Source organism: Balaenoptera borealis (assembly GCF_965194805.1).
Source record: "Balaenoptera borealis genome assembly, chromosome: 7".
In the NCBI taxonomy this organism is placed as follows: domain Eukaryota; kingdom Metazoa; phylum Chordata; class Mammalia; order Artiodactyla; family Balaenopteridae; genus Balaenoptera; species Balaenoptera borealis.
In genome coordinates, this window is record NC_138864.1 from 103,567,689 (window position 1) to 103,593,390 (window position 25,702).

The following is a 25,702-nucleotide window of genomic DNA, read 5'->3' on the forward strand; positions in this document are numbered from 1 at the left end:
TGAAAGTCTAATTAAATTCAACAAATATTTGTTGAGTCCTTACTATGTGCAGATCACTTTGCTGGGTTCTACCATGGATTTAAAAACAAGATCTGATTTTAATTTGAAAAGATACATGCACCCCAATGTTCATAGCAGCACTATTTACAATAGTTAAGACATGGAAGCAACCTAAATGCCCATCGACAGAGGAATGGATAAAGAAGATGTGGTACATATATATAATGGAATATTACTCAACCATCAAAAGAATGAAATAATGCCACTTGCAGCAACATGGATGGACCTAGAGATTATCCTACTAAGTGAAGTATGTCAGACAAAGACAAATACTATATGATATCACTTCTATGTGGAATCTAAAATATGATACAAATGAACTCATTTACAAAACAGAAACAGACCCACAGATATAGAAAACAAACTTACGGTTATCAAAGGGGAAAGGGGGTGGGGAAGGGATAAATTAGGAGTTTGGTATTAGCAGATACAAACTGCTGGATGTAAAATAAACAATTAGGTCCTACTGTATAGAACAGGGAACTATATTCAATATCCTGTAATAAACCATAATAGAAAATATGAAAAATAATACATATATATGTATAACTGAATCAATTTGCTGTACATGAGAAACTAACACAACCTTGTAAATCAACTATACTTCAATAAAGTATACATATATAAACAAACAAACAAAAAAATAGCATAATTCATGTATGGAAAGACATCTGAGTTGACTTCATTATCCTCTCTCTCATCAGACTCCCCGTTCTTAAACATTTACTATGTGCTCACATGGCGTGGATTTCTTATGTAGTTGGTACAACAAAATCCTTGGTGTTTACTATTATTATGCACAACTTAATGATTTGGAAGAGTATAACTCAGATTTTAATAATTTCTCACTTTTTAAAACATAATTGATCATGTCCGCAGTATGTATCCTTATCTTTTGTGTAAGCTTGTATTGTAAGCCTTAACTTAATACAGTTACTATTTCCTTATGCCTTAAGGATCTTAATATTCTAACAGTCACTAACTAGACAATGACTCTGCCAACTCACTCATGCACTCACGACAAGGGCCTTCTTTCAAATCAAACTGTGGATGCAACTACTTGCTACCATTCTCCCCATCATTCCCTTCCTGTCTGGCTATTATCTATAAGCCATATGGATAATTCATAGCCATATGCTCATTAAGAACCTGCGCATGGAGTCATTGCCTCTCTGAATCAGACACTTGAAAAACAGAACTGCCTTCTAATGAAAATTGATGAGAATTAATTCTGCTATCAAATAAAGAGATACTATGGAAGAGAATTTAAGGGATGGTTAAGAAGTGCCTATAGTGAAAACTAGTCATTCTACATATTACATTACATGGGGGTGGCATAATGTGATGCATCACACATTCAAGACTATGTAACAACAAACTGTTTTGGGTAATGACTTACATCACAATAGCTGGTAATTCTTTTTTAACTAATGATACAGGATTAGGCATAAAAGGAGTTCTGGGAATATTGTTTTTCAGTATTAAATCATTTTATGTCAATCAGTTCATTCTATTCTTAGTTTTTATGCTTCTAGTTAGGTCTTTTATTCCTCTGAGTTAATAGGTTACGTTAGCTATCATGCTTGTCAATGGATAGCAATGAATATTTTTTTTAATAAATTTATTTATTTATTTATTTATTGGCTGTGTTGGGTCTTCATTTCTGTGCGAGGGCTTTCTCCAGTTGTGGCGAGCAGGGGCCACTCTTCATCGCGGTGCGCGGGCCTCTCACTGTCGCGGCCTCTCCCGTTGCGGAGCACAGGCTCCAGATGCTCAGGCTCAGTAGTTGTGGCGCACGGGCTTAGTTGCTCCGTGGCATGTGGGATCTTCCCAGACCAGGGCTCGAACCTGTGCCCCCGGCATAGGCAGGCAGATTCTTAACCACTGCGCCACCAGGGAAGCCCAGTAATGAATATTTATTAGTGGCTTTTTTTTTTAACCAATAATAATATTTTAACAAGAATAACTTAATTATTCTGCCCTTTCTATACCTGGATCAGTAAAGAATGTGAAACAGATGCAATAAATGAAGTTCTTAAATATATAGCTGAACTATGAAAAATAGCTAAGTTAATTTAACTCTACTTTCTCAAGAGTATAATTTAATCTTAACTGCAAGAAAATTATCACTTTTGGAAATAATAATTTGAAAGAGAGCTAAATAAATTTTCAATCAATTCTCTTGCTATTTCACCATTAATCATGCTTCTCTAACTTAAAAAAGAAAGATTTCTACCTCTTAGGCCCACAGTTATATTTGTGGTTAACCATTTACAATATTATTTCACTACAAAGAACATTTTTCGAGTTATTTTCAGCACTTTCAATAAACGTTAAACTTTTACTAAGAGTAGTTTTTGGTTTGATTATCTAGACTTGTTAACCAGCTATCACTGAGAGTGTAATGAAAGACTTCTATGGGCTTAGGGTGGGAGATCACGCTGGCACAGCAATTTATCACTTAGGCTCGCAAGCCAAACGACACTTTGGCTCCCGTGAAACCGCTTTTGAGAGCTACATTGAAAAACAAACAGTTTGCTGATGTCACAGGTGTAGAAATCACATCTTTAAATTAAATTAAATCACATCTTTAAATTAAATTCTGCAGTTTAATTTTGGTTTTCCTAAGGATTTAGCAAAATTTCAGATTTGGTCAGGTTATCTTTTCACTGTAGAGTGATTTCATCTTTCCTTCTCCCTATTTTAAATTTTCCTGCTAGGAATGGCATGTACCAGTAAATGTTATGATGGCGTCATTACTTTCTCTAAAGTATTTTTTTCATTAGCTTTATAGCAATAAAAACAAATTTTATTTTCTCCTTTTATTATACGCACCATTCACACATTTTTTATTTAGTTCTAGAAAACCAAGGGGAACATCTTATTTTCCACATTACCTATTTTTTAGTTGTACCAGATTTATCAGAAGATTTTGGAACTAGCAAAACAACTTGTTATAGTTGAGATCAGCATGCTTTCTACTGAAACCCACTGGGCTTGAAGCATCAGTTGTACAAGATCTCTCTTGTGAAGCATCAGCTGTGGGCCCTATATTTTCATATTCCCAACAATTGGTGTAGTCAAGGAGAATCACAGAATAACTAAATTGGGAGGGATTTTTAAAAATCATTTAGTTCCAACCTTTGTGGCACATCCAATGTAACTCTTCGCAACTGCCATCAAACCATGGTTCTAAATTCCCCAATTTTGTTGAAGTATTAAGCAACCAACAAGAATTTACTGAATAAACTAGTTATATTCCTGTGGGTCTAATTCTTCCTACTACTCCACATTTAAATGTTTAAAACACACAATGGCTTCCCTTTGCACTTAGTTTTAATTTGGTAACATTCTTAACATGGCCTGTGAAACACTGTAACATATGGCCCCTACACAATGGTGTGAAAGAGCTGGTTTGAACCAGTTTGTAAGAGCTAAAATTTCAGGAATTTTGTGAGCTGGTTGTTAAATCCAGACGTTATTTTAAAAACTTATAGACATTATTATATAAACTTATAATTAAATGCATTAGGTTTGAAACAATGGTAGTAAATACTCAAAACTCATCACTTCCTAAATAAAAATATCAACCAATATTAATGATGAAGCTATACTTGTTCAGTTGCAACCATAGGTTAGATATGGACATAAAAGTTCAGCAAAAATCAACAAAATCATTCTGTGAGAAACAACTGGCTGTATGGAATTTATAGGAAAGAGTATTTTACATGTTATTTGTAAATGGTGTGCAAATTTGTAAATTTCCGCAACAGTCAATTCAGAAACCAGGCATAAAAAAATCAGGTTATAAGAGCACATCATTGCCCTTACCAACACTTAGCCACTGTCTCCTATTTCCCTCACCAAACTCTAAGCAAATTAGTCAGTTATCTCTTCTTAAAAGTATTAAGCTTACTGTCTCCTTGGGCTTTCGCACACACTGTTCCCCCAGAAGAAAGTCTCTTCACTCCTCCACCTCTGGCAGACATTTCTCATCCTTAAAGTATCAGCTTACATCAGCATAAAAACTTTGCAACCTTAAAATGAAAGCAAAAACAAAATTGTCTCTTTTCTGGACTGCAAGTCCTATTTTTTTTTTTCACAATACTTTTTGGTTTCTTCTGACAGCAAGACTTACGAAAGAAAGCTATCTTTGCTGTCTGCACAGTCTCACTTTCCCTCACTTCATAGACTCCAGATGGACTATCATCTGATCTTTCCAGTGAAACAGGCCTTGAATGTTGCTAGCCTCTTGGTAACTCTTCTATCTTTATCTTACTCCATTTCTCAGCAGCATTAGACACAATTAAACATTATTGCTTTCCCGGACCACTTTGTTTTCTTCACTTCCCCGCTACTACACTTTTTCAATGGCCACTCCTCTCATCTTTCTTTTCTGGTTCCTTCTCTTATCCCTGATTTCTGAGAATCTGTGTGCTCCAGGGATCAGACATTAGCCCTTTTCCTCTTTTCTCCTTATTCTTTCTCCGTAGATAATTTCATTCAGTTCTATGGCTCTATATACCATCTACATTCAGTTGACCCTCAAACATGTGTCTTTACCCCTGAACATCCCCGAACTCCAGATCATATGGTTTGTCTACTATTTAGGCATCTGAAAATTTACATATATAAAACAAAAGAGTTGGTTCCCACAATCCTTTCTCCCACATTGCAAACTTCCTCAAGCCACAAACACAGTGGCAATCTTTGAATTCTTTATTTTCCCTTGAATTCCATATGAAAGTTCATCAGTAAAACATAGTTATTAACATTATTAACTAATCCAAAATTGTAGCAGATTTACTACGTATAAATTACCCTCTAAGTGTATCTTCAAAGAAGAAACACATGACTTTTTCTTCCTCTAGGCCACGAGAAATAAATGGTGAGTGGAGTGCCAACATCTTTCAGAAATGATTTAGTAATTGTTTTCTCTAAGGCAGGGATACTCATGGTCTTGTTGAAGAAATAAAAATATCAACCAGGAGCTTCAACATGGTGGAGGAGTAAGACATGGAGATCACCTTCCTCCCCACAAATACATCAGAAATACATCTACATGTGGAACAACTCCTACAGAACACCTCCTGAACGCTGGCAGAAGATCTCAGACCTCCCCAAAGGCAAGAAACTCCCCCTGTACCTGGGTAGGGCCAAAGAAAAAAGAAAAAACAGAGACAAAAGAATAGGGACGGGACCTGCACCAGTGGGAGGGAGCTGTGAAGGAGGAAAGGTTTCCACACACTAGGAAGCCCCTTCGCGGGCGGAGACTGCGGGTGGCAGAGGGGGGAAGCTTCAGAGCCACGGAGGAGAGCGCAGCCACAGGGGTGCAGAGGGCAAAGCAGAGAGATTCCCGCACAGAGGCTCAGTGCCGAGCAGCACTCACCAGCCCGAGAGGCTTGTCTGCTCACCCGCCGGGGCAGGCGGGGGCTGGGAGCTGAGGCTCGGGCTTCGGTCGGATCGCAGGGAGAAACCTGGGGTTGGCGGCGTGAACACAGCCTGAAGGGGGCTAGTGCTCCACAGCTAGCCGGGAGGGAGTCCGGGAAAAGGTCTGCAGCTGCCGAAGAGGCAAGAGACTTTTTCTTGCCTCTTTGTTTTGTGGTGCGCAAGGAGAGGGGATTAAGAGCGCCGCTTAAATGAGCTCCAGAGATGGGCGCGAGCTGCGGCGATCAGCGCGGACCCCAGAGACGGGCATGAGACGCTAATGCTGCTGCTGCCGCCACCAAGAAGCCTGTGCGCAAGCCCAGGTCACTATACACACCGCCCCTCCCGGGAGCCTGTGCACCCGCCACTGCCAGGCTCCCGTGATCTGGGGACAACTTCCCCGGGAGAACGCACGGCGCACCTCAGGCTGGTGCAACGTCACACCGGCCTCTGCCACCGCAGGCTCACCCCGCATCCGTGCCCCTCCCTCCCCCCGGCCTGAGTGAGCCAGAACCCCCAAATCAGCTGCTCCTTTAACCCCGTCCTGTCTGAGCGAAGAACAGATGCCCTCAGGCGACCTACATGCAGAGGCAGGGCCAAATCCAAAGCTGAACCCTGGGAGCTGTGCGAACAAACAAGAGAAAGGGAAATCTCTCCCAGCAGCCTCAGGAGCAGTGGATTAAATCTCCACAATCAACTTGATGTACCCTGCATCTGTGGAATACCTGAATAGACAACGAATCATCCCAAATTGAGGTGGTGGACTTTGGGAGCAACGATATATATATATTTTCCCCTTTTTCTCTTTTTGTGAGTGTGTATGTGTATGCTTCTGTGTGTGATTTTGCCTGTATAGCTTTGCTTTTACCATTTGTCATAGGGTTCTGTCTGTCCGTTTTTTTGTTTTTTTTTTTTCTTTTTTTTTGGTATGGGTTTTAGCGCTTGTTATCATTGGTGGATTTGTTTTTTGGTTTGGTTGCTCTCTTCTATCTTTTATTTTTTATTACTTTTAACATTTTTTTGAATAATTATTTTTTATATTTTTAGTCTAACAACTTTATTTTATTTTATCTTTTTCATTCTTTCTTTTTTTCTCCCTTTTATTCTGAGCCGTGTGGATGACAGGCTCTTGGTGCTCCAGCCAGGCGTCAGGGCTGCGCCTCTGAGGTGGGAGAGCCAAGTTCAGGACACCGTCCACCAGAAACCTCACAGCTCCATGTAATATCAAATGGCAAAAACCTCCCAGAGATCTCCATCTCAACGCCAAGACCCAGCTCCACTCAACGACCAGCAACCTACAGTGCTGGACACCCTACGCCAAACAACTAGCAAGACAGGAACACAACCCCACCCATTAGCAGAGAGGCTGCTGCCTAAAATCATAATAAGGTCACAGACACCCCAAAACAAACCACCAGACGTGGACCTGCCCACCAGAAACACAAGATCCAGCCTCATCAACCCAAACACAGGCACTAGTCCCCTCAACCAGGAAGCCTACACAACCCACTGAACCAACCTTAGCCACTGTGGGCAGACACCAAAAACAACGGGAACTACGAACCTGCAGCCTGCAAAAAGGAAACCCCAAACACAGTAAGTTAAGCAAAATGAGAAGACAGAAAAACACACAGCAGATGAAGGAGCAAGGTATAAACCCACGAGACCTAACAAATGAAGAGGAAATAGGCAGTCTACCTGAAAAAGAATTCAGAATAATGATAGTAAAGATGATCCAAAACCTTGGAAATAGAATGGAGAAAATATAAGAAACGTCTAACAAGGACCTAGAAGAACCAAAGAGCAAACAAAGAATGATGAACAACACAATAAATGAAATTAAAAATTCTCTAGAAGGGATCAATAGCAGAATAACTGAGGCAGAAGAACGGATAAGTGACCTGGAGGATAAAATAGTGGAAATAACTACTGCAGAGCTGAATAAAGAGAAAAGAATGAAAAGAATTGAGGACAGTCTCAGAGACCTCTGGGACAACATTAAACGCACCAACATTCGAATTATAAGGGTCCCAGAAGATGAAGAGAAAAAGAAAGGGACTGAGAAAATATTTGAAGAGATTATAGTTGAAAACTTCCCTAATATAGGAAAGGAAATAGTCAATCAAGTACAGGAAGCGCAGAGAGTCCCATACAGGATAAATCCAAGGAGAAACATGCTAAGACACATATTAATCAAACTATCAAAAATTAAATACAAAGAAAAAATATTAAAAGCATCTAGGGAAAAACAACAAATAACACACAAGGGAATCCCCATAAGGTTAACAGCTGATCTTTCAGCAGAAACTCTGCAAGCCAGAAGGGAGTGGCAGGACATACTTAAAGTGAAGAAGGGAAAAAACTACAATCAAGATTACTCTACCCAGCAAGGATCTCATTCAGATTTGATGAAGAAATTAAAACCTTTACAGACAAGCAAAAGCTAGGAGAATTCAGCACCAACAAACCAGCTTTACAACAAATGCTAAAGGAACTTCTCTAGGCAGGAAACACAAGAGAAGGAAAAGACCTACAATAACAAACCCAAAACAATTAAGAAAATGGTAATAGTAACATACATATTGATAATTACCTTAAATGTAAATGGATTAAATGCTCCAACCAAAAGACATAGACTGGCTGAATGGATACAAAAACAAGATCTGTATATATGCTGTCTACAAGAGACCCACTTCAGACCTAGGGACACATACAGACTACAAATGAGGGGATGGAAAAAGATATTCCATGCAAATGGACATCAAAAGCTGGAGTAGCAATTCTTATATCAGAGACAAAGAAGGACACTACATAATGATCAAGGGATTAATCCAAGAAGATGTAACAACGTAAATATTTATGCACCCAACATAGGAGCACCTCAATACATAAAGCAAATACTAACAGCCATAAAAGGGGAAATCGACAGCAACACAATCAGAGTAGGGGACTTTAACACCCCACTTTCACCAATGGACAGATCATCCAAAATGAAAATAAATAGGGAAACACAAGCTTTAAATGATACATTAAACAGGATGGACTTAATTGATATTTATAGGACATTCCATCCAAAAACAACAGAATACACTTTCTTCTCAAGTGCTCATGGAACATTCTCCAGGGTAGATCATATCTTGGGTCACAAATCAAGCCTTGGTAAACTTAAGAAAATTGAAATTGTATCAAGTATCTTTTCTGACCATAACGCTATGAGACTAGATATCAATTACAGGAAAAAATCTGTAAAAAAACAAACACATGGAGGCTAAACAATACACTAATTAATAACCAAGAAGTCACTGAAGAAATCAAAGAGGAAATCAAAAACTACCTAGAAACAAATGACAATGAAAACACGACAACCCAAAACCTATGGGATACAGTAAAAGCAGTTCTAACAGGGAAGTTTATAGCAATAAAATCCTTCCTTAAGAAAAAAGAAACATCTCAAATAAACAACCTAACCTTACACGTAAAGCAATTAGAGAAAGAAGAACAAAAAAAAAAACCCCAAAGTTAGCGGAAGGAGAGAAATCACAAAGATCAGATCAGAAATAAATGAAAAAGAAATGAAGGAAACGATAGCCAAGATCAGTAAAACTAAAAGCTGGTTCTTTGAGAAGATAAACAAAATTGATAAACCATTAGCCAGACTCATCAAGAGAAAAAGGGAGAAGACTCAAATCAATAGAATTAGAAATGAAAAAGGAGAAGTAACCACTGACACTGCAGAAATACAAAAGATCATGAGAGATTACTACAAGCAACTCTATGCCAATAAAATGGACAACCTGGAAGAAATGGACAGATTCTTAGAAATGCACAAACTGCTGAGACTGAACCAGGAAGAAATAGAAAATATGAACAGACCAATCACAAGCACTGAAATTGAAACTGTGATTAAAAACCTTCCAACAAACAAAAGCCCAGGACCAGATGGCTTGACAGGTGAATTCTATCAAACATTTAGAGAAGAGCTAACACCTATCCTTCTCAAACTCTTCCAAAATATTGCAGAGGGAGGAACACTCCCAAACTCATTCTACGAGGCCACCATCACCCTGATACCAAAACCAGACAAAGATGTCACAAAGAAAGAAAACTACAGGCCAATATCACTGATGAACATAGATGCAAAAATCCTCAACAAAATACTAGCAAACAGAATCCAACAGCACATTAAAAGGATCATACACCATGATCAAGTGGGGTTTATCCCAGGAATGCAAGGATTCTTCAATATACGCAAATCAATCAATGTGATACACCATATTAACAAATTGAAGGAGAAAAACCATATGATCATCTCAATAGATGCAGAGAAAGCTTTTGACAAAATTCAACACCGATTTATGATAAAAGCCCTGCAGAAAGTAGGCAAAGAGGGAACTTTCCTCAACATAATAAAGGCCATATATGACAAACCCACAGCCAACATTGTCTTCAATGGTGAAAAACTGAAACCATTTCCACTAAGATCAGGAACAAGACAAGGTTGTTCACTCTCACCACTATTATTCAACATAGTTTTGGAAGTGTTAGCCACAGCAATCAGAGAAGACAAAGAAATAAAAGGAATCCAAATCAGAAAAGAAGAAGTAAAGCTGTCACTGTTTGCAGATGACATGATACTATACATAGAGAATCCTAAAGATGTTACCAGAAAACTCCTAGAGCTAATCAATGAATTTGGTAAAGTAGCAGGATACAAAATTAATGCACAGAAATCTCTTGCATTTCTATACACTAATGACGAAAAATCTGAAAGTGAAATTAAGAAAACACTCCCGTTTACCATTGCAACAAAAAGAATAAAATATCTAGGAATAAACCTACCTAAGGAGACAAAAGACCTGTATGCAGAAAATTATAAGCACTGATGAAAGAAATTAAAGATGATACAAATAGATGGAGAGATATACCATGTTCCTGGATTGGAAGAATCAACATTGTGAAAATGACTCTACTACCCAAAGCAATCTACAGATTCAATGCAATCTCTATCAAACTACCACTGGCATTTTTCACAGAACTAGAACAAAAAACTTCACAATTTGTATGGAAACACAAAAGACCCCGAATAGCCAAAGCAATCTTGAGAACGAAAAATGGAGCTGGGGGAATCAGGCTCCCTGACTTCAGACTATATTACAAAGCTACAGTAATCAAGACAGTTTGGTACTGGCACAAAAACAGAAATACAGATCAATGGAACAGGATAGAAAGCCCAGAGATAAACCCACGCACATATGGTCACCTTATCTTTGATAAAGGAGGCAAGCATATACAGTGGAGAAAAGACAGCCTCTTCAATAAGTGGTGCTGGGAAAATTGGACAGATACATGTAAAAGTATGAAATTAGAACACTCCCTGACACCATGCACAAAAATAAACTCAAAATGGATTAAAGACCTAAGTGTAAGGCCAGACACTATCAAACTCTTAGAGGAAAACATAGGCAGAACACTCTATGACATATATCACAGCAAGATTCTTTTTGACCCAGCTCCCAGAGAAATGGAAATAAGAACACAAATAAACAAATGGGACCTAATGAAACTTAAAAGCTTTTGCACAGCAAAGGAAACCATAAACAAGACCAAAAGACAACCATCAGAATGGGAGAAAATATTTGCAAATGAAGCAACTGACAAAGGATTAATCTCCAAGATTTACAAGCAGCTCATGCAGCTCAATAACAAAAAAACGAACAACCCAATCCAAAAATGGGCAGAAGACCTAAATAGACATTTCTCCAAAGAAGATATACAGATTGCCAACAGACACATGAAAGAATGCTCAACACCATTAATCATTAGAGAAATGCAAATCAAAACTACAATGAGATATCATCTCACACCCATCAGAATGGCCATCATCAAAAAATCTACAAACAATAAATGCTGGAGAGGGTGTGGAGGAAAGGGAACACTCTTGCACTGTTGGTGGGAATGTAAATTGATACAGCCACTATGGAGAACAGTATGGAGGTTCCTTAAAAAACTACCATACGACCCAGCAATCCCACTACTGGGCATATACCCTGAGAAAACCATTGTTCAAAAAGAGTCATGTACCAAAATGTTCATTGCAGCTCTATTTACAATAGCCAGGACATGGAAGCAACCTAAATGTCCATCGACAGATGAATGGATAAAGAAGATGTGGCACATATATACAATGGAATATTACTCAGCCATAAAAAGAAATGAAATGGAGGTATTTGTAATGAGGTGGATGGAGTTAGAGTCTGTCATACAGAGTGAAGTAAGTCAGAAAGAGAAAAACAAATACAGTATGCTAACACATATATACGGAATCTAAGGAAAAAAAAAAAAAAAAGGCCATGAAGAACCTAATGGCAAGACGGGAATAAAGACACAGACCTACTAGAGAATCGACTTGAGGATATGGGCGGGGGGGGTGAGATGTGACAGGGTGAGAGAGTGTCATGGACATATATACACTACCAAATGTAAAATAGATAGCTAGTGGGAAGCAGCCGCATAGCACAGGGAGATCAGCTCGGTGCTTTGTGACCACCTAGAGGGGTGGGATGGGGAGGGTGGGAGGGAGGGAGATGCAAGAGGGAAGAGATATGGGAACATATTGTATATGTATAACTGATTAACTTTGTTATAAAGCAGAAGCTAACACACCATTGTAAGGCAATTATACTTCAATAAAGATGTTAAAAAAAAAAAAAAACCTAAAAGTTTAACTGAATAATCACGGAATGTGTACATTTTAGTTATAATAGACACTGTTAAAATGCATTGCAAAGTTGCTTTTTTATAATTCTCCACTCCTATCATCAGTGAGTAAAATACCCATTTCTTCATAATCTTTCTAGCATTTGACGATATCATTGTTATTTTAATATGCATTTCTGAGATTTGTAAATTACTATGGAGATCAAATATCTTTTCACATTCATTAATCATGTGGCAATTTTTAAGACCAAATACATGGTCGATGTCTAAAAATATAAATGTCTCTATGTATATGTTAATCCTGCTTTTACTTGTAGATTTCTACACATTTATGATAATATTTTATTATTCGTATTACTTAAGAAATCTGTATCCTCATTTAGTTTTGTTTACTTGGTTTGTTCACGTCCGAGCAGTGTGTTAAATTCTCCCACTGTTATTGTGGGATTTTCAATTTCTGTCTGTAGTGCCACCACTTTTTTCAACAAGTTTTTGAAGCTAGGTTGTTAAGTATATCCACATTTGTGACTACTGTATTCTTTTGGGGTATTAATCCCTATATCAACATAAATTATATTTCATTTATTTTGATGTGTTTTACTTTTAATTCTATTTTTCTGATGTAAATATTGTGAAAAAGCAATATAGATATTGCCTTTTATTTGTTTTTTATCCTAGAATATCTTTTCTTTTAAAATATCACATATATTTAAAGGCTTTATTGTTTTAGAGCAGTTTTAGGTACACAGTAAAATTGAGAGGAAGATTGAGAGTTCCCATTTATGCCCTGCCCCGACTCAAGCACAGCCTCCCCTATTATCAACATCCCCCAGCAGAGCGGAACATTTATTACAACTGATAAACCTACACTGACACATAATCACCCAAAGTCCATAGTTTATTTAAATTATGGTTCACTCTTGGTGTTGCACGTTCTATAGGTTTGGAAAAATGTACAATGACATGTATCCACCATTATAGTAACTTATATATTTGAAATATACAGAAAACTTTACTCTCAAGTATGCTTGAGCCAGCTCTATCAATTCTAAACATTCCTCTATTCTTGATTTAAAATTTTTTAAGGGAAGTAACATATAACATACTACTGAAACCTCAATAGACCATTTGTCAATTTGTCAGTCACATTTTCCTTTCTCCCCTTCTCCCAGACATAGCAACTCACTTGAATTTATCAGTCCTATACATAATTCATACCATTACTTCTCATGTACTTATTTACAATGAATATATCACCTTGTGTGTTTTCACAACTGTGTTATCATACTATATGTCAATTTGGAACATCTTTGTGTCATTTCTGCTTTTTCTCATTTCAAAAGTTGTATTTGCATTTCATGGATATTATGTCTTCATTTATGTCTGTGAATAGCTAAACACTGTTATTTTTAAAGTTATTATCTGATTTTTCTAATAAAATATATAGTAAATCCATGTTCTGATTTTTATTCTGATGGCTGACTTTCTTCATGAGCATTCTAAGTTTTGTATGCTGACTAGTTTGATTGCATTTTGAGGCTTTTCTCTCCTTTCCTCCCTTTCCCTACCTGTATGTCCCTCTCATCCCCTTCCCCCTCTTTTAATTGCACTTTTCCTTTTGGAGGATTCAGAAAACTATTATTACTTTTGCCTGGATCTTTGCTTCAGACCAGAGCCTACTAATGTCTCATAACAATGTTTCAACCCACCCTACCCGCATTGCAATGATGCATCAGTTATTATTGCTTTTGGCTTTTGTAACAGAATCAGTGGAAAGAGAAAAGGTCAATGGATCATGCCAGCTGCAATGGTTTCGTCAAATAAAGATCTTTTTTTTTTTCTCTCACAAAAGAGAAATTCTGGATGCAGGTTATCCCTGATATCATATATGTCCAAGCTTCCTCCAGTCCTCAGTTTCCCCATTGTTACCATGTGATTTTCATCCTCAAAGGCTCCAGAGAGCTCTTGTACCTACATGCATTTTTGATATTGAGGATGAAAGGGAAGTGGGAAGAGCGAAGGTCAGTGGAGCATGTCTGCTATACTTATACCTGTCTAAAAATTACTGGAAATTCCACTAAGCCCTTTCCATATATCTTCTTGGCCGGTGATATGTATGTGACTATTTTACCTCCAAGGGAGTCTGAGAAGGCAAGTAATTTTATTTTTTGTTTAATATTATATTTTAGAAGGCAAGTTATTTTAATTGGATATTTTTTAGCTGAGGAAAATTGTGGACATCTCAGTAAGAAAGAAGGGGAGTGAGGATGCTGGATGGGAAACTAGAAGTGATGGGACAAGAGATATTGGAGTTAGTGCAGATTCATCCTCCAGGATGGGGGCAACTTGGCTTAGTATCTGGTCACATGGCTGCTTCTCCATCCTCTCACCTCTTCTAGGCTGACAGCTTCTTATAAAGCAGGGTCAGAAACTACTGCTGGCAGGCCAATTTCAGGCTGTTTTACATGGCCTTTGAGCTAAGGATGATTTTTATGTTTTTAAAGGGTTGTTCAAAAACAGAAGAAAGAATATGTGACAGAGACCCACAAAGCCTAAGATATGTACTATTTGGCTCTTTGTAAAAAAAATCACAAACTTTTCTGGACCTTTTTTAAAGGTCCAGACTCAAGTTCCAGCAGTCTTTCCTCTCATCTTCCTTTCTGTTAACTCTAGCTACCAGATATATTGTGGAAAATTTTAATTTTCCCATATCCCACAGGAATTATGGTTCCTACTCTCACCTTCTGCTTTAGCTTGAATACCCAGCATCACTGCAGCTTCAACCCACTCATTACTTTGTGTTTATGTTTCATTTCTGAAACATTGTACACATATACATTTTTATGACTATATATACTTACATATATACATGTTCATGACTATAGGTATATGTTTACATACATATGTTTATGACAGTGACACTGGCCATACATTTTCATTTTATTCTTTTCATGTTCCCTCTCTTTCTGTTGCTTTATTTACAAAGTTTCTGTTATGCAAAATATCTTAATGTAATGTGAAAGTCTGTGTTTATAATAGATAAATCTCACTCATCTCTTTTTATTTTTTATTTTCTGTGATTTCCCCTCTTTTCCTGATTTTTTGACTGGAGCATTTTTATACCCCATTTTTCTTAAATATTAAAAAGGTTCTAACTCCATTAGTTTAATCATTGCTTCTTCATTTTCCAGCACTTTATTAATAGGAATTAATTATTATCTATTTCTTCAACACTGTCGTTTCTTCATCCTTCCTATTCCTTCTTTTTTGGTGTTGTAATTTCCATATTTATTTTTCATTTTCCCTAATGTTTACATCATACAATTCATCCCTTTATTTTTTATGCTAAATTGAAGTAGAATTTGTTGGCTCAATGTTATACCTCACCATTTCACTTTTCAGTTAATTAGGATAAACCATACCCTCCCAAAACAGTGAAGGACTCATGTATCCCAGCTCTGAACCAATCATACATGGCATTTTCTCTGGCTGCAGGAACTGCTTTAAGAGGTCAGGAACATGAGCTCAAGTCTTTTGTTCATTGAGGGTGGGAAGTGCTCTCACCAGGTGGACATAAATGAGGAAGGATAAAGCTCAAATGCTTCTTACAAGACATCCCACGATTAAAGGTGAAATCAGTCTTAGAACAAAACTGACATTGTGGATGGCAGTGTAGAGAAAGAGAAAGCTATAGAGATAGAAAACAACAGGGTAAACCAATCATGAATTCTCTGTCTCCGGATTTCATGTGAATTGATTATGTCCTTACTGTTTAAGTTTTGCTACTCAAAGAGTGATTCATGGACCAGCAGCATATTAATATTGCCTGGAAGCTTGTTAGAACTGAAGAGTCTTCGGCCCCATCCCAGACCAACTAAATCACAATCTACACTTTATCAGAATTCGCAAGAGATTAATACAGAGATCAAAATTTGAGAAGCATTATCCATAGCAGTGGCTCTCAAAATGCGGTTCATGGATCCCTTGGACTTTGCAAGGCCTTTCCATGGTGTCTGTGAGGTTAAACCTGTTTTTATAACTATTATAAGACACTATTTTCCCTATCTACTGTACCTGGTACCACAAGAGTTTTCCAATTCTTAGGGAGGAATAATGCTGAAGGGAGAACATAGATTAATACTGACTTGGAGGTTTTCTCTCTTCTTATTCTAGAAGGGGCTTGCATTGTTTCAATTTTCAGCATCTTTTTTCTCTTTCTTTTTATACCATTGACTTGAGCCCACTCTCAGTCTGTGTGGTTTAGGTGTGGATGACCTCTGGCCCTTACTGTTCTCCCTGCAGGCACACAGATATAACCTAAGTCTGGCCAATTACCTCATTTATTCTCTTGGCCACAGTGATTGATTCTGAAATTGGCATATGACCCATGTTAGCGCATTCCGAATAAATACTGACACTTGTTTTTTCTGGAAAATATTGGGAACAAGAATCTCTCTTTACACTGTTTTCTTTTTAAAAAGATGATATAAGCTAGCACTGTCAGGAATTCCCTTTGGACATGGCTTCCCTGTTATGCTAGGTATAGAATTTGGATCTAAAATAATGTTTCTCAGAATCTTGAGTCATATGCTATGTTACTGCAGGCTGAGTGTATACTGTGAAACAAAGGCACGGTATAATATTAACTAAAACATTGAAAATTACCAGTTCACATTCATTTCCTTCCAGAAACTGGTATTGATTGTTATTAATCTTAGTAACTGATGATGTCAAGCCATTATTTTTTCCCTTTATTTTCATGAGTATTTGAGAAAAGTCTGAGTAGGCTTCATGAATATAGATAATCAGATATATTTTTGAACTGAGGGTTCTAGTGACCCTTTCTTATTCATCTTTCAATCTCAGTACCTAGCACACTGCCTGCTTCATAGTCATTGCTGACATGAATAAGGAATTTTGAATATAGGCATTATAACCTCAAATCTCTTCTTCACTACACTGAATTTATATGTTATAAATTTTGTAAGGAGTTGAAAATATTTTTTCAAGGTTGATATTATATTATCTTTCAAGGACCCTCAATTATAATTTGACTTCTAAAGCTTCAGAGAATATCATGACAAACTTTATGGGAAAGATTTTCCTTGAATTTAATAGATATTTATTGTGTACTTAATATGCTTGGCCTTATGCTGGTTGAATAAGATACAAACCACAATGTCTATACTCAAAAAGATCCTATCTAGCAGATAAGATGGACATAAGCATACTTTTATCTCTGTGTTGTAAGAGCAGCAGATGTTAAAACATGGACGGAGTGAGGAGTGATAAACTTTATCTGTGAAGATCAGAGAAGTGTAATTGAAGGATGGGACGAGTGGAGATGGAGGATATTACAGGTAAAAGAAAGGCATGTTTAAATACACCAGTATTTGATGCACCAATATTTGGGGGAAACCGTAGACAGTTTAGAATTATTTGCAATATGGACGGTAGGAGACGAGACTAAAGAGAAATGCTGAAGGCATATCAAGAAGGACCTTGGGTGCCATATCAGGGAACTCTGACTTTACTCAGCTGACCAGTGTTATTTACCTTTAAAGAAAATCCACTTGAAAAACATACAAATCCCTCCTAAAACAGTTTGAGATTATAGTAGGTTGTGTATTCCTCCTTCTGTGAAAACCAATTCTATAGATGAAGTGGATCCTTCAAAACATCTTGCAGAGGACAGAGAAGCATTCTGGAAACAATGGGGAGGGGGACTGGATGACAGACATGAAAGCTAGACTTAAGGCAGTGGCTGTGTGAATGGGGAGGTTGACAGATTTGAGAACCTTGAGGGATGGTATTTCTACAAGAACCAACAGGAGTTCTTATAGAAATCAGGGCTTTGATCTAATTTATTTACTTATATTTAAGTCAGAATAAAAAAGCTTTAAAAATAATTATCCCTTAGGGTTCCAGGGACATAATCACAGGAATTTAGATTTGGTAGTATATATTATTTAACTTTACAAACATACAGGTTATGTATAGCCCTTTTAGACAATGATTATTTATAAACATATTAAATAAAGGGGAAGGGAACACCACCTCATAAACTGAAATGATTAATTTATAGCTTGAGACTTTTGACCAAAGATGCTGCTTACTCCTTTACTTTAGATTCGATGTCATATTCCTGTATAGTATTATATTCTCTGAAATAGCCTAAAATGTATTGGTTCCAATTTTATACAGATAATATTAAATTAGTTTTGGTGCTCTAAAAGACTTTTTAGAACTTGACAGTGACTATTTCCTAATTTTCTTCTGCTCTTATAATTTACTTTTTTCTTTACCTACATTGTAATATTTGCATTTTTTACTTTATAACTTGCTTGGTTAGAGTAGTAATTCCCAATTTCTTTTACATCATGGTATACCTAGAAAATGATATACATATACAATACATAAAAGGCAATAGATAGGGTTGTTTGCTTTAGAAGCCCACAAGCCAGGTGCTCTAGCCTACCACACCCTTATCATACTCCTCTATAGCTGGAGGGAATTGCTATCATCTCACACTCCCATAGCCCATTCACACTGGTTGGAACGCTCTGAGTTAGGAGTGGAACTTAAAGAGGTCATGATTATGGGATGGACACGTGCATTGTTCAGTGAATATCGTGGTAGTATTTGATGTACCATAGAGCAAAAATGTCAATTGGCTCAAGGAACAGTTGCTAGTGGTCACATAAGAATTTTGCAACATGGTATGCATAACTCAGGACAACCTACAATTATTATGGAGAACATGACTGAAAGCATGTTTCATTGATGAAGACTCAGGAGTCTTTGATAGGGTATTACAAATACCCAATTCTTTCATTTCATTAATAAGAACACTTGAGACCAAAAAAATTATGTGTCTTGACTAGAAAGTAAATGACTTGAATGGAGGTTAAATGACTGTACTGTAAGCTTTATGAAGCTGGGGACATTTTGGTAATTGTTATATCCCATTGTTGGGTAGAGTGCAAAGCACATGGGAGAAGTTTCCTAAAATTTTGTTGAGTCGAATAAATGAATGAATGAATGAATGAATGAATAAACTGGCCAGGGTCAAACAGGTAATGGCAGAGTCAAAAGCAGAATTACAATCTTCCTCTCCCAGCTCAATGATTTGATCCCCTGTGTATAAGACTGTATGTCACACTGTTATCAATGTTCTATGAATAATTCATCACGTGGCACAAGGCACAAAAGGTCATGAACACATTCTAGAATTGAATATTTTACGCATTTACCTTTTCTACTGTTTTGTATCAGCTCCTACCGATCATACTCATAAATGAACAGGAAATATTTGGGTTGCTATAAAGCTTATATTTATCTTAACGTATTTCTGTAAATACAGATATTTTAAAATACAACAAAATTGATCTAAACTGAGCTTTCACAAATTTTTTTTCTCTTCGGTAGTTATAATATTTTGTCATTTTCTTCAATAATAGAATATATTCAGGTTTGTCTTTATTTCCATTAATTAAATGATGAAAGATAAAAGTTTAAATAATTACTGATGTGTCCTATATGCAAGTATGAAAAGCAGATCGAGCACTGTCACTGAAAAGTTATGTCACTCAAGAATTCATTAAACATTCATTAGCCTCACCTCAGGCAAAGGTGTCCTTGTTTACATATTTGCAGATTTGCATACTCATGCCCCGAACAAGATTTCAAAGATGTTTATGATCCTATGACCACCTTAATTATGAATTCCCAAATAGATAAATAATAAATAAATAAATAAACAAATAAATCCTAATGAATGTGGTCATTTTTTTTTCCCTACCTGGTCCTTTATGCAGTTCAAAGTACAAGGTGACATGAAGACAAGTGAAGTGCCAGTTTGGGTGCCTCCATCTCCCTCCTATGAATCTTGATCCAAAGCCAGAAGGGGTTTTTGGGGCAGGATGCTTGGTCATTTGGAAAGCTGCAGGGGTTGGCCTAGCAGATGGAGAAAGGGGAAGGTTTCAGTGTCTGAATGACATCCTCATCCCCCAACATATGGCTTTAACCATTTTTTTGTGTTTCACAGAGAAACCACAGGCTGGAACGTATTTAAATTCTTTGATAAGATTTTCGTGAATTTTCAGCAGAAATCCTCCACCGTGGTTCTGGGGTAAGGCAGCACAACACTGGGGATGTGTAATCTGGGAACTGGCCTTTGCGTCTGGTCTAAGTCCTCACTAGTTTCAGATACTCCCAGATATTTTCCAACAAGTCATCAAAATTCCAGCAGTGATGGGCAGAGATGGGTACAATGAGGCATCTTATAGACGATACGCAATTTCTCAGTGTAGATCTGATCAATCTTATTTAACTAACACATAGATAGCAGGGGATATAAACTCTGTTTCCTTCCACCACTTCAATGAAGTCATTAGCTGTGGTATTGCGACGGGTCCCATCGGCATTACGAATTTCGTACTCAGCCAGAAAGCTCTTCACAGTTTCAGCATCCAGCTCACTCTGAGGGCAAGTGGCTTTGAGATGAATGCGTCCCTTATCTTCTTCTTAAAACCAAGATTAGAGGGTTTGTTGCTCAAGTGAATGCCAAAGCCTTCCAGCTCGTTTTCAATTATCTTCTTATGTCTCAACAGTTCAGGACATCCAGAACAACCAGGATCAAGTTACATGTTCGGGCTACTGCAATGGCTTGACGGCCTCTGCTTCTCCCATCCTTGGCACCCTCAATGATACCTGGGAGATCCAGGAGCTGGATCTTGGCCCCTTTGTATCTGATGACACGGGGCACAGTGGTCAGAGTAGTGAATTCAGGTTGCCACCTCGGAATATACCCCTGCCAAGTTACTGAGCTCGGCTGACTTCCTCACAGTTAGAAAGCCCACAAACCCAGTTCGAGCACCACCTGTCTTGGCTACAACAAAACCTTCCGGCTCACCAGCACCACCACCTGTTGGAGTAATCAGTTCTCCGCGAAGCTTAGCAGAGCGAGCCTTAAGCAGCCCTAAGTGGTGTGCTGTGGTCTCGTTCTTTTAGTCCGAGCCATCTCGGCTTCGATCTCCGAGTTGATGGCTAAGCTGCTGCTCCTAGTGGCGAGTCCCCGGGGATGCAGTGGCCTCCACACCGACGGCCTCTGTCACATACCCACCATCGAACCCGCCAAAGCCAGCAGGAGCTACTGCAGTGCGCAGACGCGGTACTTCCTACTTCTCGCGAAAGTTCAGGGTGTGTGTCTCCTATTCACCACAACAGGACAGCGCGCGGAAAAGTCTCCTCGCCGACGCCTTTCCCATTCTCCCGTTTTTGGAGGAAGGTTTTCTGTCATTTCTTTTTTGGGTCCTGGACTGCGTCAGTGAGTTTGGACCTCTGTTCTGGCCCCTATGTGCACACAGGTATGTATTTTCAAAAACCAAATTCTGCACACTGAGTAAAACAAAGCAGAAAGATGAGTTTGTTTGGAAGTCTTATGACCTGCAAAACCGGGAAACCCAAGGCTGCGGGAGCAATAAGTTTCCTGTTAGTTATTGACTAAAGGTGTTCTGTTTGTTTGTTTTTAAACACTACATGATTATATTTTAATACATAACCAAAATACAGAACACCGTAGTAAATTGATGGCAATAAAACAGCATTTCATTTGCATTGTATGACAAATGGTTAACATCCTTAATCATAAATGAGTTCTTAGAAACTAGTAACAAAGACATTGATATTACAAAGGAAATGAAAAAAAAAAAAGAACGTGAAATAACACAAGGGACTAGTAAGGACTAAAGGGGTAAATGCGGAATTTGTCTTTTTCAGCTGAGGCCTGGTGGCCTTCTTTCTTATTTGGCTCAGAGTAGCTGAGTCAGAAACAAGGAATTCCAAAGATGGTGTGAACAGATTTGGCATCTGCGGATTGGCTGGCGTCCTCTGCTAATTTCTGAGAAGAGCTGTAAATTTCTGTAGCTAATGTTAGGTAAGGTTAAGCTTCATTTTTTTTCGTTAATGTGACTGCATTAGCCAACTCCATTTTGTCCCCAACAAAAGTGATTCCATTTTTGTTTTGGTTCTACAGTACACATGTATGTATACACACATCTACACAAGGCCAAAGGTCTGGTGAGCTGGGAGGTCAAGCTCTTTTACAAGAAGGAATTAGAAAGAGACCGATTCCAGAGGATGGATAGCTTCTGAGTCTGAGGCCCCACTCTGGTGGGAAGCCAGTTCTGTCCAAATGCCAGGTTGCAGCTGACAGCACTGGGGGCCTGAGAGACTGGGCTGTGAGAGGAGCTTGAGTGGACAGAGCAGCCTCCATAACCACTACGGGACTGGTGGCAGGTCCAGCCCTGCCCCAGAAGCAGACATTGGGCCCCGTCTGAGGGTAGGGGGCCTGAAGATCCGAAGTGCTACATGGGACCATTCCTTGGCCCTTCCCTATGCTCATGCCATGCATGTCAGAGTCCATGACTCTTCATCTTTCATAATAATTTATAGTGATCACATGTTTGAGGGAGGAATGATATACTGAATATAATAAAATTCAATATGGAAGGTTTCATAAACTGTGGGTCAAGAACCACTAGCAACTGGGCAGATTGATGTGAATTATACTGTTTTCCCTTTCACCATTTATCCATCTAGGCTGTGGTGTTTACAAAGCAGACACTAAAGTGGATATTTAGCAATTGGCCCATTGTCTATGATTTTTGAGGTATTACGGAAAAGGGAAAACTTACAGAATTTAGAGTACGGAAAACTGTAACAATTTGATTTTTTTTTTAAAGTTTTGTTCTAAAAACTGTGGGTCATTAGGTTTGTAGTTAATACTAGAAAAGAGTTTGGCTTTTGTTATGAAAGAGATAGTTTATTCACATACAGAACAAGGTGCATTGATTAGGAGTAATATGTAGTGACTTAGAGTAAACTTTGCCCCCAAAACTCTAATTTCAGCATTTGGCAGGGTTTGGCTGGTACAGCAGAAACAATATGTTATATTTTTAGCTAATCACTTAACAGTTTTTTAGGCAAAATAGAGGCGTGCAGACAAGATGATTCTAAAGATGAGTAAATTTTTAGCTTGTTATACCAATGTAACAGGAGATTCCTACGTAGCAGTTGCACAAATAATTGGCACATTTCTGTGACATTTTTTAATGACTTAAGATGCAGAGGCATACTTATAAAATCGATCAACATTAATCTAGCAGTACAGAATTAATAGCTAATATGATCTGGAGTAGAATCAGAATTCAGAAATATCATTAGAGTTGAAATAATGGGCTGAATTCACTAAGAAAGTATTTATATGAGATGTCCAGAATAGGCAAATTCATAGAGACGGAAGATAGGTTAGTGGTTACCAGGGCCTGCGGTAAGTGGGGAATGGGGAGTGACTACTAAGGAATGATTTCCTTTTGGAGTGACAAAATGTTTTGGAATTAGATAATGGTAATGGTTGCATAATTTTGTGGCTATGCTAAAACCCACTAAATTGTACACTTTAAAAGGATGAATTTTTTGGTAAGTGAATTATATCTAAATAAAAACTTTAAAAGACATTTATGTTTAATAAACTGGGAATAGAAGAAAAACTTATGAAAAACAGAAGGAAATTGAACACAATGAAGAATTTTTATCTTGCACATGTAACCAGGCGAAACTCTAGTTGCATTCTCATTAACTCATGCATTAAAAAATGAATAAAAATAGAAGTATTTTATCTCCATTATTATTAAGCCTTGTTTTAGATATTTTAGCTAAGATATATGTTTTAAATATTCTAACATATTTAAATGCCGGGAAAGAGAAGACCCAATTATATTCAGTGCAGATGGTTTGATTGTCTATATAGAACACACAAAGGATTTAAAATGAAAACAGTTAGATTTGAAAGAATTCCAAAAGGTGGCTGGACAAAAAGAATTGTTTAACAAAATCAACAGCTTTCCTATATGCTATCAACAAACAAATATAACAAAATGAAATGGAAAAAAGAACTCATTCACAATAACAGTCTAAAGAATAAAATACTCAGAGTTAAATTCATGAGATATATGCAAAGATGAAGTCCCCTTATATGGGTCTCAGAGATGGATAATTGTAGGAAACTGAATGAAAGCAGTTTTGTGTATTCCCATACATACATTTTTCTAGGTATAGAATCCAAACAATCCATCAGATTCTCAAATGGCTTTAAGAAACAACAAAGTTTACATATCATTGCCCATAAAGCAGCAGTATCTAGAATAGTGTCATAAGAATACATTGATAAATAGATAGAATAGCTTGATAGACAAGTTGGAATAGACAGATAAATGGAATCATAAAATAAAAACTAGGAACTAGTATGTTTATGTATTTAGTGTACGGTAAATAATAAATAAAGAATAGGAGAAATGATTAATTTTTAAATAGTTTTCAAGAAAAGAGATATTTAGAAAAAAAATGTAGTTTTCTACTTCTTCCCATACACCCAAATTTCAGATTTATTAAGGATTTTATATAAAAATTAAATCTTAAAAAAGGTATTAGAAGAAAATATAGGTGAATTTTTATGTAAGTGTGGGTCTTGAAGAAGACCTCAAAGAAACCATTATTAAGAAATGAATATTCTTTTGAAAACAGGAAAACATAAGAACTTTACATAGAGTATAATAGGCAAATAAGAAATCGGGAAAAGCATTGCAATATATTTGACAAGGTTTAATGTTAATACATAAAATTCTCTAAAAAATACTTCAAAGAGAGAGATCAAAAGGAAAGTGATCAAAGGCCAAGAAAAAAGCAATTTCTAAGAAGAAATACAAATAATCAGTAGACGTATAAAATGTTCAAATGTACTAGTAATCAAAGAAACTCAAATTTAAATAACAATAATATAGCACTGGCTAATACTAAGAAGTCTGATAATATGCAGTGTTCAAGCTAGAGTTAAGAAATGGGCTTTTCCATTCGTACACTGATGATTGAGGTCTAAATTGCCATTCATGTTCCTGAATGGCAATTTGCCAATGTCTATCAAAAGCCTTAAAAATGTGCTTAAACTTTGTAATCACTGTTCTCAGAATATCCTACAGAAATAATTGTGTAAATACAAATGTCTATTTGAGAATTGTGTTGAAGCATTTTTTTATAATGGTGGACATTTTAAACAGTATTAAGTAGGTGAAATGAATTATGGCTGTGGCGATAGTGATTTCCAGAGATAGCCATAACAATATTTCCAGTCCCACATGCCCTTCCTTAACTTTGTCACTCCCCCATTTACAGTTTCCCCTCCCCTGAACCTAGGCAGGACTTTGTGGCTCCCTCACTGAATAACATATGATGAAAGTGAAATTGGATGACTTTTAAAGGCAATATGACTTTCCACCTGATTCTCTCACCTTTGGGATTTTTCTTCCTTGAGACCCAGCTTGTAAGGAAGCCCGGACCACATGGCAAGGTCATCTTTAGGTGTTCTAGCAGAAAGCCCCAGTTAAGATTGCTGCCGACAGCCAGCGTCTACTAGTCATATAAGTGAATGAGATTTCAGATA

General features: G+C 37.4%; 1 pseudogene across 1 annotated transcript; it reads right to left on the bottom strand.

Annotated features, from left to right (window-relative positions):
* Nucleotides 1-12,926: 12,926 nt before the first annotated feature.
* On the bottom strand, nucleotides 12,927-21,505 carry LOC309631872 (developmentally-regulated GTP-binding protein 1 pseudogene; annotated as a pseudogene). Its single transcript has 2 exons — nucleotides 21,425-21,505; nucleotides 12,927-21,313 (listed from the first exon to the last, which is right to left on the bottom strand). The product of its transcript is annotated as a developmentally-regulated GTP-binding protein 1 pseudogene (transcript).
* Nucleotides 21,506-25,702: the final 4,197 nt, after the last annotated feature.